At 39.5% G+C, this 15,884-nt stretch overlaps 1 long non-coding RNA gene across 1 annotated transcript; it reads right to left on the bottom strand.

Moving 5' to 3' along the window:
- Window positions 1-223: 223 nt before the first annotated feature.
- LOC129771678 (uncharacterized) lies at window positions 224-1,568 on the bottom strand. The gene is made up of 3 exons (XR_008742451.1): window positions 848-1,568; window positions 481-674; window positions 224-420 (listed from the first exon to the last, which is right to left on the bottom strand). It is a non-coding gene; the product is annotated as an uncharacterized LOC129771678 (long non-coding RNA).
- Between the last annotated feature and the right edge of the window lie 14,316 nt (window positions 1,569-15,884).

Genomic DNA, 15,884 nt, shown 5'->3' with positions numbered 1-15,884 from the left:
ATATATGACCAATTTTTTGGTAAATATTATAATATATATTTTTATTTCAAATATTTTTATTCTTATTATTATTCTTATTCTATTCTTATTTTTATAAAATATTGAAAAGCTTTTCGAGCAGGCTTTTAGCGAGCGAGTTGGGTATCACGGTACTTAAAAATGTACTTTTTCGGACACTTGCGAAATTTTGCTGGATCGCAAATTGCATCAACTCGTTCTCATCTTCGAAGATTATTTGACGCCGGAAATCGGCACCACGTCGTACGTACTCGAACGGGACATCGAAACAGTAATCCTCGATAATGCTTCTCGTACGTTCCTCGCTTTCTTTGATGGGGCTCACGCTGGTCACGGGTGTCTCTTATTCGAATAAGTTGCCAAATATGATAACCGCGTTCAACACATGAAACTGCGTTATTTCTAAAAAAAAATGAATTGCGTAACACAGTGCCAAATATTTTAAAATAATTGAGCGTTTACCTGTTTTTACTGGAAATCCCAATGGAAGCTGCATAGTGAAAAATCTCTCAGTTTAGTCACATGCTGATTGATCATTGTGGATCAAAATTGGTAGTACTTGTTCTTTCAATTTAATAAGAAATTCTCCACTCAGCCTCATGCCGAGCCGGAAGTCAGCAGCACCTGCTCGTCGTTGTGACAGCGGAACATCAAATCTGCCGGAAGAAAACCCTTGTTATTAATAATATTCCGAACATCTTTCACATATCTAACTACAAAATTTATCTAAAATAGCCAAGGTTCATAGCGCTGTCGACCGGTTTCGAAACCGGCACCAAATCGTCTTCATTATTGCCACTATTGACCGCCTTCACCAATGGATCTTTACCTTTGTCTACTACCTCCCTTTGGCGGATTGCTTGATTGCCGATCGAATGCTCCAACCACGCTTCTAATGATTGCCTCCGCGCTGACAATATGACCAGAGTTAAAAATGTTACTGCTTGATATGTTATGTTAGTTCGAGTGGAGGCAGCATGTACCAGCAACGAAGCGCCTTGGAGCAAATTGACCACGCAAACTGACTCTCCCCATCATTCTCAGACGCGAATTTTCTGTCGTTGAGCTCCGTGAAGTTGTGATTTGTAGAGGAAATTGTGTAACAAATAGGACACATATCGCTCCGATCCTTCGATGGAAGGATTAGTGGGCTCCCAAGTACAGCTGTAGAATTAATGTTGTCGTGACGCTGTGTTTGAAATTGTGGAACTTTCGCCGTAGCATATCGTTCATCAGCTAGTGGAGTTTTTGCTGCAGACAGTATATTATTGGAATAACACCGACAATCTGCGCTGTTGCTGCTGCTTCTCATCTGAGTCGATGTTGTCCGAATCGGTGCTGGTAGTCTTTTTAGCTGTTGATTGCTCAGTGTGAAACGGTTGTTGTTGGTTTCCTCGCTGCTGACGGTACGATTGGCCCAACTGATATCCATCGTTTCCTGGAACAACGAATCAAACAATAATCGGATCTTCAATCAACTGTGTACGGCGACATCCGCAGTTTTTGGCCTCTAATGTTTAGTTTATCTAAACGCTTACGGCTGCATGAAACTTTTGTATGGATTCTACGATTTTAGGCTGAAAAAGGAAAATATTTAGGTAAAATGAATCATAATAAAAACCGAATTTTTACCTCCAAGTCGCTTCGCTTCCATTAGAGAAATGGCCTTTTCGCACACACACAGTTGTTAGAAATGAAAATACTCAAGGTTACACATGCTATGAAGTAAAATGTACGAATCATTGGTAGGGATGTACATTGCATCTGACATTAGTTTTACAAACTTTTGGTAATATTTACAAAAAATGTGTACATTTTACAAATGTTTCGACTACTAAAGATTTGGTAGCTGCATTTACTAAAGTTTTTCTCCAGTGTATGATAAACATGTGACATGTATACGATTCAAATTTGGCTCCGTTACAGCTAAAAAAATGCTAATGAGCCTAAAATAAACAAAAGCGATAAAAAAAAGGTCCGAACTATATAGTGGACACGTTAAAACTTCCCAACCAAGCTCCAGGAGTTTCTGATGAGTCACCACAGACGTGATTGGCCTTACATTGACCTGATGGAACACAGCACCTCTTCTGTTGGCCAATTATGACCGTCTCTAGTCAACCGCTAGCTTCAAACCAGGTCCAGTTGTTGACAGTAGACATATGAATTTAGTGTTTGGCCTTACGGAAGCATTGATTTCTTTCAAGTCCCAATTCATTTAGTTCCGCTATGAGTTTATGTGGTCTACAGTAAACATTCACACGTTTCGAAGATCCATACAACGCGCTCGCATAGTGCTTGTTGTTTCGACGCCAGCTTTGATCGAACTGACAGCGACACAGCGAAAATAAACAGAAAGGTATTGAAATCATTCTCATTTTTTAATTGAACACCCGTTACATGCAAAAGTGGAGACGAAGTACATACAAGACAATTGCTCGCGAATTAATTTGGATGAATACACGACTTATCTAGTACGACATGCATCTAGTACGACTATTGTCTTACGAATATACGATTTACTACAGGCATAGAAAAAAAGGATGGGGGAAAATGTTCGTGAGGTTATAATGATTTTATAACCTCACAAATCGCCTTTTGTATAATATTAGAACATTTATGTTTGTAGAAATAATAAATATTTATATCTGTATAATAATTATTATTTCATTCATGTCTGTAGAAATAATAATTATTATCTATATATATATAAAAATGGATTTCTGTCTGTCTGTCTGATTCTTATGAACTCGGAAACTACTGAACCGATCAACATGAAAATTGGTATGTAGGGGTTTTTGGGGCCGGGGAAGGTTTTCGTGAAAGTTTGAGACCCCTCCCCCTCTCTAAAGGGGGGAGGGGGAGCTGCCATACAAATAAAACTCAAATTTCTGCATTACTCGGGAATTAATCAAGAAAATGAAACCAAATTAGGCATATTGAGGTTTTAGGGTGCAATAAATGTTTATATGGTGGTTAAACTCTCTTCACCCCCCTCTCTAAGGGGGAGCTGTCATACAAATAAAACTCAAATTTCTGTATTACTCGGGAATTAATCAAGCAAATGAAGCCGAATTAGGCATATGGAGGTTTAAGGGTGCAATAAATGTTTTTACGGTGATCAGATACTCCACCCCCCTCTCTAAGGGGGAGCTGCCATACAAAATTAAACGGTGCCGATTAGAAGATCAATCAATGAATGAAGTTCTGCGATTGGACCCATGAACATAGTAGGAAAACGTGAATGTTTAAAGGTATTGATAACAAAAAACAAATTTTGGGCAGGACGAAGTTTTCCGGGTCAGCCAGTAGAGATATAAATATTTCAAATTCGTAATGTTGATAAGTTAACATGAAGTAAAAATAAAAATTCGATTTTTCGATAGCGTCTATCATGAAACCGATGTTTGTTATATGTAATTACGACTAAATCTGTAGTGATAATTGGAATAGATTTATATACGACCTAGAACATGCCAAGTTATACGACCTAATGTTTGCTGGGTTATTTTCCGCGTACGTAACTTAAAAGAAAAACCATTTATCGAAGATGAAAGCTCGGTTTTATGGTTAAATATTATTGAGCACGTATTAGAGTACATTGTTTAAAGATAGAAGACCAAGGGTTAGGTTATATGTATAAGGTTTGGTAAATCGGTATCATTCGTATTGATTGGAGTATAAAATATACTGTCATTAGAGTAAAAATACGAAATGCGTTTTTTATAAGAATCGTTCTCTAAGTAAGTAAAGATCATCCTGTTCCTAACAACAACCTCTTCATCATCGGGACACCATCCCAAAATCCCTTCTGTTCAGATGTTCGACCACGTGACCGAATCGAAGGGATGGTCGGATTAAAAAAAGCATCAAACAAGCGAAGGTGTGCCCATTCATTTCTCTTCGTTGGTTCCGTTTCGTTTCGTATGCATAAAATCTAATGCATGCATGCGGAGATCCTACTCTGCTTGGGCAACATCTAAAACATCTCTTCGCCGGACGACGGCTTCGAAGTGAATCGACAGCGTGTCGACTTCGAAATACAGAGAGGTAGTGCTCGTGAAAAATAGCCCTCTATCAAATGTGCACTTTATCGAGAAAATGATACTTTGAGTACCATTGAATGGGGGTACCGAAGATTCTAGTTTCTAATATTTTTTATCGGGTTTATGGAACATTCCCATTGTTCTGCACGGTCAAATCTGAACCGATCCTGACACACACATTCGCTTCAATGTTGCCCAGAGTAGTCACCCTACCTTGCTTCTGGTTTTTTTTTTCGGGGGTTTCCTCCGAAACAGGGTCATCTCTTAGACAGCTCTTTCAGCTTTCCTTCAATTCTGCAGCTGATGCGGTACTCGGTGCAGTTCGACACGGTTCAGAGCGCCCCGTTTTTCGGAAGAACGGAACGAAATAACGGCATCCATTGGATGGCTTCATTCAGCCTCTGGCAACAACGAAAACCGATAAGTAATAACATTAATAATCGTGGGATGTGTGAGATACGCTGGGAAGGAGTTTGCCCAGCGAATGAACGACCGGACGGACGGACGGACGATTGCTCGGATGCTGGGGCATGAAATGTTGGGTGAAACTATTTCATGCAACATCTGCATTTTCGGAATTGCACTACTGCTGTATCTCAATTTGTTGTGTCTGGCTGGAAGATGGAACCTAAATAGGGCTGAGGGGATGCCCTTCGAAATGGCGATGCTGTTACGGAACATGGGTTACACAACAATCCACGGTTGACATATGACACGACTCTTCGCATCCCGATTCGTTTATTTTGGGTCAACTTTATCCAGCAGTCGAAGACACCGCTCACTCCCCCCGAGTAGACATCGGATTGTTGTTTATCCCGCAGTAACAATTCAACCCCTCAGCTCCTATGGTATCTATCGGTTGTTTCGTTACACTGCGGTGCACACCGTAAAAATGTTCAAGACGATAAAAACAGCTCCCGTAAAAAAAACGAACGCATTAAATTCATGATAAAACTGTGCAGAACGATCGCATAAACAAGTGGCCCACCGCTGGCTGCCACCGGTGTCCATGAGATGGAAAAGAATGGAAAGATGCATGGAAAAGATGCAGGCTAAAAGGGATGTGCCATCCGAAAGATCGCGTAAACAACCTTCGACCGATAGAAGAACCCGCCGAACAATGCGTTTCGTCCCACCCCCGCCGACCACGTGAAAGCAATGAATGCCAAGTACGGGTTGAAGCAGAGAAAAAAAAGCATCTTTCGAAACGAGACCGCGACCGAATGGAGCGAAAATATGATGTCTGCTAAGAAATTTATCTCAATGCTCTCCATTTCTTTTCGCTTCGAAAGTTGTATCACAATGCGGAATGTAGGAGCTTTCCGTTATAATCACATACCCAACCCCAAAAGCAGCTGAATTTTATCATTGAGTAAGTACAAAATTTATAATTCCCAGAATAAATTGTGTATCCCTCGGATAAGCTTCGCCACAAGACTTCTGATTTTTATTGGCATCCATACCGTTGGCCCCTTTCCCTTTTCTTTTCTCTCGGTGCGGTTATGGCGGGTTTACATTAGGGAGATCTATAGCTATAGATGGATGTATTCACGTGAAAATAGGTGTAAACGGGTGAGAATAAATATGATACACTTATTCGAGGTATATATAACTTTAATAAATTCAGCATATGTAAACGCTTGTGAATTTCTTGCTGGTGAGAAATCACTAGAGTTGGATGCAGTTCTACTTTAGGTGAATAAATTCACCGAAAATATGAATATATTCATCATAGAAGTTCACGCTAGTGTAAACGGTTGATGCGATTTCTATAAATCTCATCATATTTCTTCACATGAATATATCACTGGTCTAAACCCACCCTTAGACTGATTCCACTGTTTTCCCCGTTTTTCTTGTCTTGGTCGGAGAATCGGAAACAGGTCCATCTTAGTTTTCGTGTGAGGGAGCAGGAGCCGGGACGGAGGGGGTGAGCTCATTTGCCAATGGGTTTCTTAATTGAGATACGGATAAACAACGGCCGAACCGGTTGGCGAGGGGAAGTGAAAATGGAGGTTGAAAGTGGCGAACCATTCTTATGGTTTCAGCAAAACGGAAATGAGAATTTGTTTGCCCCTCCACAGTGGAAGCGTTAGATGTTACGAATGGGCTGGAAAATTAATTTGGGTTCGATTCGACGGCGAGGATATCGCTCATCGAGGAGGAAAAAATAAGACGAGAAAAGGTTTGTTTTTAAGGAAATCTTTCAATGAGCTTCTGTTTGAAGGGTCTGCCGTTACAGGTAATAGTGCACCATCACCTTACAATCGACAGGGATTCTTTATTTATTTTTCCTGGTTTGTTATCTCAAGTATTTTTTCGGAGTCATTGAGATTAGTTTTAGTCATAATTTCGGTAAATGAAAAGAACCCTTTTCTTAACACTTTTCGTGCGGAATCGATTCATTCTTTTATATTTTGTTTTCTAATACCACCGGAATCGAAATTCAACTCGGCGTTTACATTATCTGTTTAGCACTTCACAACTCTTCTTCACTTCCAAAATGGATTATCTCGCGACACGCTTTCCAAAAAACAGGACTTTTTCCTCAGCCGCAAATAGCTTTTCGTAATCAATTGGGAAAGAGTTGAAAAAGACGGATGGGTTATATTGGGAACATAACCGGAGATTCATATAACTACACCAAGGACTTTTAATTTAAATATATTATTTAATATTTCGTTCGAATTTTTCAAATGATCATGTGACTTGTGCGTGAAGTGATCTACCCGAAAAATGAATTTATCGTCTTGAAAAATCTCTCTCTATTTGCGGTAGGTCTCTCTTGAAGTTAATTGCCACAGTTCGGACACCAAGATCAAAAAGATGTCCTCATCTTAACACTTTCATGCAAAGTACAGAGTCTTTCAAATTACGCTCACTTAAACGCTCACGCAAAAAAAATCGAATAGCTTCTTATAAAAAAGACGGGTGGGTAATGTCGGTGACATAACCGGAGTGACGTAGGACTATACAAAGGGGACAGCTTTTGCTAAATATATATTTTAAATATATTGTTTTATTTTCTTCTCCTACGTGAATACCTACCTATCTACCTGAAAAATGGATTAGTTTACTGTTTACTCTTTATGACATGTTGGGGGTTCTGAAAAGAACCTTTGGTGTTGTGTTTTTGCGTTTTTTTTTTTATAAACTTGATTCTTGATTTTTTTTCTGAAGGCTTTGTACTTATTAAATGTTCAACGTTCCTTAGTTATTTCTCTATGCAATGCAGATGTAACGTCAGTCAATTTTCAACATCAGTTATCAACCAAAGAAAGCAGTTCTTGCTACCGAGAAAATTCGTTAATGCCATCCTGCATACAATGTGTAGTAATTTGAAGCCACTTTTAATTCTGAAACCATACATGGGTTTGTGAAAACTGAATGATCAATTTAAAAGACCCCAACCACCAATAAGTTCAAGAACAAGCATAAACAAAAAAAATCAGTTTATATTATCTGTCATATTATGTCACTTTAGAATGCATTGGTATTGTGGAAAACTTTAAATAACTCTTCTTTGAAAGGTTTGATGGCCCTGAAAAGCACCGTGTTTTATGGAATGGTTCCAATTTAGAAAACTTTGTACTCGTGGTTTTGAAAAAAAAACCATTTCGAACGCCCTCGATGCCGCCTTGTTCTGGATTTGCCACCGAAGCAGATTGTATAAAGAACAAACTTTTTTCTTTTGCTACCAGCTGCCGTTTTGCGATTGCGTTTGCCACTCGCCACTCGCTGCAACTGCCTGTTGTTGACTTGATGTCCACCGAACCGAATGTGTTCTGTTCCGAATGCGGGTTTTCTTATCGTCGCGAGCAGCTTTACCAGCTAACTCGATCACTTCGGCGGCCGAAACTATATAACGCCGGCTAGGTGGACTGGTGCACTGGTACTAACGCGCTCGGCCTAGCTACCCTTGCGGGGAACTCCAGATCAACACGGTTCGAGCGGGATTTTGCCTTTCCCTTCACTTTTCCTCCTTTACCATGTCCAGACATGGCTGCTTGGGTTGGTTTGTTGATGTGTTGTGATGCGAACCAATGTAGTGTACGGTTTGAATGAGAATGATCGTTACGGCAGCGGAGCGGGGATTTTTAAGCTGACTGGCTGGCTCGAGAACTACGCATGTGTGAGACTGAGACCAATGTTTCGTTCATTTTTTTTCTTTTTCCTTTCCAATCGTACTTCATTCTATTTCGCTGCTGCTCTGGTTGCCCGTTTTGGTCGGTACGATTTGAGGAGCACAAAATGGACCAATCAAAAATGGGCACATAGTGCATTTTGACAATGCTTGATATTTCACAATTATTCAATTATTTATCTCAAGAAAAATGAAATGTTATTCGTTATGATAGATGCGTAGATATATTTCCTATCAATTGATGCAAAAACCTTTGCGATCAATTGGGAAATGCTCGAGTTATAAGCGTTCCAAATATTGCATTTTTTCCTACTTGTGCCTAGATTTCCATTTTACCCCCTATATATTCCGGTTAGACGTAGTCCTACGTCAAAAATTTTGTTTCGTTCCGTCGATGGTAACACTGCATTTCCCGCTTCGGGACGATACTATTCGGCTACTCGGTCAGTCTGATCGGATGGTTTTTAGTGTCAAGATGTACAATTTACAAGAACGTGTATTTTTTACTGAAATCGTATTACTCGAGCTACCGAAGCCTTAATAAAACTTTGTCCTCTTATGGTAAGAATTTCAACATTTCTCGTCGTCGATTACTTCCTCTGGGGGTACGTGAAGGACCGTTTCTATGATAATATGCCACAAAATTTGGAGGAACTTAAAGAAGAAATAACTCGGATTTTCAACAGTATCGAAGTCGTAATGTTAGAGTTGTGCATGAAGAATTTTGTTCACCGTTCAAAACGCGTTATCGAGGGGTGGTCACATCGAAAATGTCCTGAAATTAGCTTTATTCTCGTTTTTTAAAAGTAAAGATCGGTTCACTTTCCTAGAAGTTATTAAAATTGGTTGCGTGAGCGTTTAATCTGAAAGACCCTGTAATACAGTGATAGGTATGAAAAAATCCCACCCTGGATGTTCAGAAACTTTTCTTAATTTCTGGACTATTCTGTCAACAACTACTACCGTTATTTTATAGAATTGTTCGTTAACAATTACTTTTTCATATAATTAACAAGTTTTGTCATCTTCGTTAGATTTTGTTTACTCCCTTACATAACTTCTTTAATGTGTGCAAACATACGTTGACAAAAATAAAAGTCCACCCCAAAAAATAATATTCAATCACTCAAAACATTTGAGTCACCCCTCGTTCCTTCATATAATGACAGTTAGAGCTGTGCGATATTGTTAGCAGTCGATATTGAAGCGATATAAACAAAGTGTCGTTTACATTGTATTTAAAAACAGAATTAGATAACGATTTTCTCAATTTTGCTTTCATTGGGAGGCAAAGATAATTATGGATTTCATGTGAAATAAACATGCTTTTAAAACAAAAATTATGAATGAAAATATACTTTTTCGTTTCGTAGGGTAAAGCGGGGCTAGTTGGTCATAGGAGAGTTGGTCAGTGACGATATCTTGGAATCTGAGCGTCCAAAAAATTAACGATCTATGGATGAAAAATAGGAAATTGCTTATGCAGTAAAATAAGCAAATTGGAAAACCTTTTTATTAAGTTTGATAAAAAATACGAACATGATGCCTAATTTTCCAAAAATCATTCACTGTTTGCGCATTATAAAATTTGTTCTGAAAATGATTAATAATCATCAAATTGTAAAACAAAAGTTTATTGTATGTTTTGAATTTAAATGATAACGGAAATCGCTTTTAAATATTTTTTAAATTTTCTTGAACATTCTCTTCCATATATAGAGGGGCTGGTTGGTCACACAGATTTGCTCGTTAGAGTGCAACGCATATAAAATTTTCAGGTATGCCGCGTTTCATTATGCAAGCTATAAACAAACATAGAAAGTATATGTTTTACTACTAAACCCAGTGTGTTTCAAACGGTACCAATCACCGCACAAACCACTTACAATATAATTGCCATATTTATATTTTTTGCTGTAAAATTTACAATAAATATAATAAACGCTAACATTGAATATCAGAACTCACAATAACGCATCGAGTAATGTAGCATACCTGGAGGTTATTTCAATATACTTTGGGGCGAACCGTACAAATGTCATAAAAACAAATACCACGTGGACACAAAAAGTATGATTTCGGACACCCCCCTCCCCCTCCGTGGACAAGCGTGGATATCCCTTATACCCCTCCCCCCGTTGTCCACGTGGAAATTCCTACAGCTTTTGGAAAAAATATCAAGTAAATTCTATTTTTTCGCTTAAATTTAATTTCGAGTTTGTTTCTATTTTCTGTTCCATGTTTTTACTGATAAATATGATATTGTCTATTAAAATCCACGTACGCTATCATACTGAAATGTCTTCACATATTTCATAATACCTTCAAAATGTATTCTCAAAATCAAATGTCTTCAAACCTGGCCTCTCAGGTGCGCCACAAAGAGAGACGAAATCGCTAGAAAAGATTGCCTAATTTCCAACAACGATGATAATTTGAAATTTCATTAATTTGTTTTTTCACTTGACTACATGATATTTGTTAACTGTTTCTGTTTTGATTTAATTAATTATTTTTAATGAAGGAAACTTCTAATGTAAAAACGCTTATTATTTGTCCAAAAAGAACATGTCTATTATTATTTATTCTGAAGTATAAAGAGACATTCCTCAATCGATAGTTGAAAGAGCCAGACGCTTATTGTTCGCGTCTCTGCTACAAATCGAAGCTGGTGAAGTTTTTTTTCCCCTCCGCCAAAGTGCCTTTGGTTTTTTTTTTCTTTGACCGTTCGTGGCAAGATAAGTGCCGTTAATACCCGGAACAGCGAGGAAGCAGCACCTCTCCGGCAACGCCGGACCGGCGATCTGTGAATTAGTTCCAGCGGCATCGATTTCATCATAGAGAAGTATAATCAACAACAACTTTTGCCGTCACGCTATTGTGTTTACCTCGTAGCGTGCGGCGTTGTATAGCTTCGAATAGGGGTGTTCAAGGTTGTTCGGACACCGCAAATTAGTATTTTGTTTTTTTTTTGGAAGAATTTTTTTTTTTGAGATATATATATTTATATATTTTTCTTAAATTTAAGTTAATTATTAGTCTAAGTTAGTTTTAAGTTGAGTTTTTGAGCGCGCGTGCGTGTGTGTGTGTGTGTGTTTTTTTTGACATCTACCGATGCCATTGTTGCGCGGACGCGCTATTATCAATCGACCTCAAAGGGACCATGGGTTGTTTTCTTTCGGCCCAAGGGAAAATCGTTGAGAACTCTTGATATTTCAAGAGATTTGCTGCGTCAATTTTCGGGCGTCTCGATACATAAAGAGAGACCGGGTAAACTGCGTGTAGAAGCACTGACTTTTGATGTGGCCAACAAGATTGTTGACCACGAAGTTTTTAACAGGGAATATCACATCTACATACCTTCTCGAGAGGTGGAGATAGAAGGCGTAGTAACCGACGCGAGTCTGAGTGTCGATGAATTGAAAAAAGCTTCGGGTTCTTTCAAAAACTCGATGATAGGTGATCTTGTAAAGATCCTGGATGTTAGAAACCTGCATTCAGCATCTTTGGAAGAAAACAAAAAAGTTTATAAGCCCTCGCACTCTTTTCGGATTACTTTCGCAGGTTCTGTTCTCCCAAACTATGTGAAAGTAGAAAATATTTTTTTCCCAGTGCGCCTGTTTGTACCACGGGTTTATAATTGTACCAACTGTAAAAAGTTGGGACACTCGTTTAGCCACTGCGGCAACAAATTTCGTTGCGGTAAATGTGGCGAGAAACATAGTGAGGATTCTTGCACACAAACAGTGGAAAAATGTATCCACTGTGGCGAGAATCCTCACCCTCTACAGGAGTGCCCGAGGTACAAACAGCACTCCGATAAAGTGAAGCGTTCTATCGCTGGACGCTCCAAGCGGACTTATGCTGAAATGCTAAAGACCGCATCAGCCGCTCAAGATGAAAACCAATTTTCGGTTTTGTCATCTCAAGAATCGGACTCTGATTCTGATGAGGGTCATACTACGGCTGCACCAGAATCTTCAATAAAGGATGAATCATCAAAAAGAAAGCTCTCTTCACCAACGGTGCACCGTAAGAAACCTAAAGTGACCCTCGGAAGATTGTCTAATTCCAAGGGTAATAGTAATAAAAAAAACGAATCCGAAGGCTCCTTCTCAGCCAGTTCCTGGTTGCAGCAAGGATTTTACGTCATTACCCAGAGAAGAGAGAAATAAAAACGCTGCTCCTCGAACTTCTCGTAGAAAATTCGCGTCTAATCGAGGATTGATAGCTTTTTCGGATATTGTGGACTTCATACTAAACACGTTAAAAATTCAAGACCCCCTCAGAAGCTTTATTTCTGCCTTGCTTCCATCTTTAAAGTCTTATCTTAAGCAATTGACTGCTTCATGGCCCCTCCTTGCATCAATCATATCATTCGATGGATAATTCCCCTAGCGTAGTAGAAGATATGATCAATGTGCTACAATGGAACTGCCGTAGTCTAGTGCCAAAACTAGATTCGTTCAAATTTTTACTTCAAAATTATGATTGTGATATATTTGCCCTCTCTGAAACATGGCTTTCTTCTGACACTGAACTCAACTTCCACGATTTTAACATTATTCGCCTGGATAGAAATGATTCTTATGGAGGAGTACTTTTGGGGATCAAAAAGTGCTACTCTTTCTATAAAATTCCTCTCCCAGCTCTATCAGACGTCGAAATTGTCGCGTGTCAAATAACTGCAAAGAATAAAGAACTTTGCATAGCTTCAGTATACGTTCCTCCAAATACTAACATTAGCCGTAGTCATCTTTGGAATCTAGTCTCGATTCTCTCATCCCCAGTTCTAATTCTGGGTGATATGAACTCTCATGGTACTGGGTGGGGTGATCCTTATGATGACGCCAGAGCGGCTATTTTTTACGATTTATGTGACGATTTCAACTTGACTATCTTGAACACTGGTGAAGTAACACGAATTCCAAAACCTCCGGCTCGAGAAAGTCGTCTCGACCTTTCTTTTTGCTCAAGCTCGTTATCATTAGATTGTCAGTGGAAGGTCATCAATGATCCCCATGGTAGCGATCACTTGCCAATCAGTATATCAATCAAGTGTAGCCCGCAATCCACTGAACCATCTCGAGTTCCATTTGATCTAACAAGGAACATCGACTGGCAAAAATTTGCAACGGCGGTAACAATCGGTGTCGAATCAATAGATATACTTCCACCATTGGAAGAATATCGATTCTTTGTCGATTTGATTTATAAAAGCTCACTGGAAGCACAAAAAAGAAAAGTTCCAAGTGCTCCGTTTAAAAGAAAACCAGCCACTCCTGGCTGGGACGATGAATGCACAAAATTGTATTTGAAAAAATCTGATGCTTTCAAAGCTTTTCGTAGACATGGAACATCCACACACTTCGAGGAATATTCAAAGCTTGAAATACGCAATTTCATTGAAGGTCTTTCTCGTGAAACCTCAATACGTACCTTGTGGAGGGTAGCTCGCAACATGCGTAACCGCTCATCTACCAACGAGAGTGAAGAATACTCCAACCGATGGATATTCGATTTCGCGAAAAAGGTCTGTCCAGACTCAGTTCCAGCCCATCATACTCTTCGAGAAACGTCTCCGAGCAGTGGACCTCTGGACGGACCATTCTCAATGCTGGAATTTTCTATGGCTCTTCTTTCATCAAACAACTCTTCACCTGGAAGCGATATGATTAAATTCGTTCTTCTAAAAAATCTTCCCGATATCGCGAAAAGACGCTTGCTAGACTTATTCAATACCCTACTAGAAAACAACATTGTGCCACCCGAATGGAGACAGGTCAAAGTAATAGCAATTCAAAAGCCTGGCAAACCAGCGTCTGACCATAACTCATACCGTCCGATGCACGAGAATTAGAAAATTGTTGGAGAAAATGATCCTTCGAAGACTCGATCAATGGATCGAGACGAATAATTTGCTATCAAGTACACAATTTGTGTTTCGCAAGAGCAAAGGAACAAACGATTGTCTAGCGTTGCTTTCTACAGATATTCAACTGGCCTTTGCGCACAAGGAGCAATTGGCTTCAGTATTCTTGGATATTAAGGGAGCTTTTGATTCGGTTACCATAGAAATTCTGTCAGACAATCTGGACAGATGTGGACTTCCTGGAATTTTGAATAACTTTTTGTACAATTTGTTGTCAGAAAAGCGAATGAACTTCACCCTTGGACAACTGACTACTTCCAGAAATAGTTATATGGGTCTACCCCAAGGCTCATGTCTGAGCCCCCTTCTTTATAATTTTTATGTGAAAGATATTGACAGTTGTTTGGCAGAACAATGCACGCTTAGACAGCTTGCAGATGATGGTGTGGTTTCCGTCAGAGGTCTCCATGCCGAAAATTTGCAAAGACCATTGCAAAATTCCTTAGATAACTTGTCTTCTTGGGCAAGGAACTTAGGGATCGAATTCTCGCCGCAGAAAACCGAACTGGTAGTGTTTACTCGAAAGCGGTTCCCAGCCCAATTGCAACTTAAGCTTTTGGGCAGAAGCATTACCCAATCATTGACCTTCAAGTACCTTGGTGTCTGGTTTGATTCAAAATGCACTTGGAATACCCGCATTACGTATTTGAAGCAAAAATGTCAAAAGAGGGTCAACTTTCTCCGTTCGATTTGCGGCACGTGGTGGGGAGCTCATCCGGGAGTTCTCATAACGCTTCATAAAACAACTATTCTATCTATTCTGGAGTATGGCTCTTTCTGCTTTCTCTCAGCAGCTAAAAGTCACCTTCTAAAACTGGAACGAATTCAATATCATTGTCTGCGTATAGCTCTTGGCTGTATGCACTCAACGCATAACATGAGTCTCGAGGTTCTGGCAGGAGTAACTCCTCTACAGAACCGATTCTGGGAACTTTCTCTCAGAATACTGGTGAAATGCGGAGTCACGAACACACTTTTGATTGAAAACTTTGAAAAAATTCTTCATCTAAATATACAATCTCGGTTTATGAGAATTTACCACCACTATATTTCGTCAGATATTTGTCTTCCATCGTTTACTCCAGACCGTGCTCACTTCACCATCAGCAGTTCCTCAATTGAATACGATCTGTCGATGAAACAAGCAATACTTGGAATCTCAGATCAACTTCGATCAACTTACATTCCCCGTATTTTTAACCGAAAGTACTCAAAAGTCAATTGCATGAAAAGATACTTCACTGATGGGTCTCGCCTCAATGGATCCACTGGCTTCGGTGTTTTCAATGAAAATTCGAGCGCCTTCCGTAAACTGCAGGAACCTTGTTCCGTTTATGTTGCTGAGCTGGCAGCAATCGACTTCGCATTGGGGATGATCTCCAACAAGCCTGCAGACCATTACTTCATTTTCTCGGATAGTCTCAGTTCGCTTGAGGCTCTCCAGTCGATGAGAACTAGTAGGCACCCATCTTATTTCCTCACAAAAGTGAGGCTGCAGATGAGTGCACTGATCGAAAGATCTTATAAGATAACCTTTGTATGGGTCCCCTCTCATTGCTCAATTCCTGGCAATGAGAAGGCGGACACTCTAGCAAAGGTGGGTGCCCAGGAAGGCGAATTGTTTGATAGACAGATTTCATACGATGAATTTTTCCAATTACTGCGTCAGAGTTCCCTCTTGAGTTGGCAAACCGATTGGAACACTGGAAGTCTTGGGCGGTGGTTATATTCAATTATTCCAAAT

This window comes from Toxorhynchites rutilus, chromosome 2 (assembly GCF_029784135.1).
Source record: "Toxorhynchites rutilus septentrionalis strain SRP chromosome 2, ASM2978413v1, whole genome shotgun sequence".
NCBI lineage: Eukaryota > Metazoa > Arthropoda > Insecta > Diptera > Culicidae > Toxorhynchites > Toxorhynchites rutilus.
This window is presented reverse-complemented; position numbering and strand designations above follow the sequence as displayed.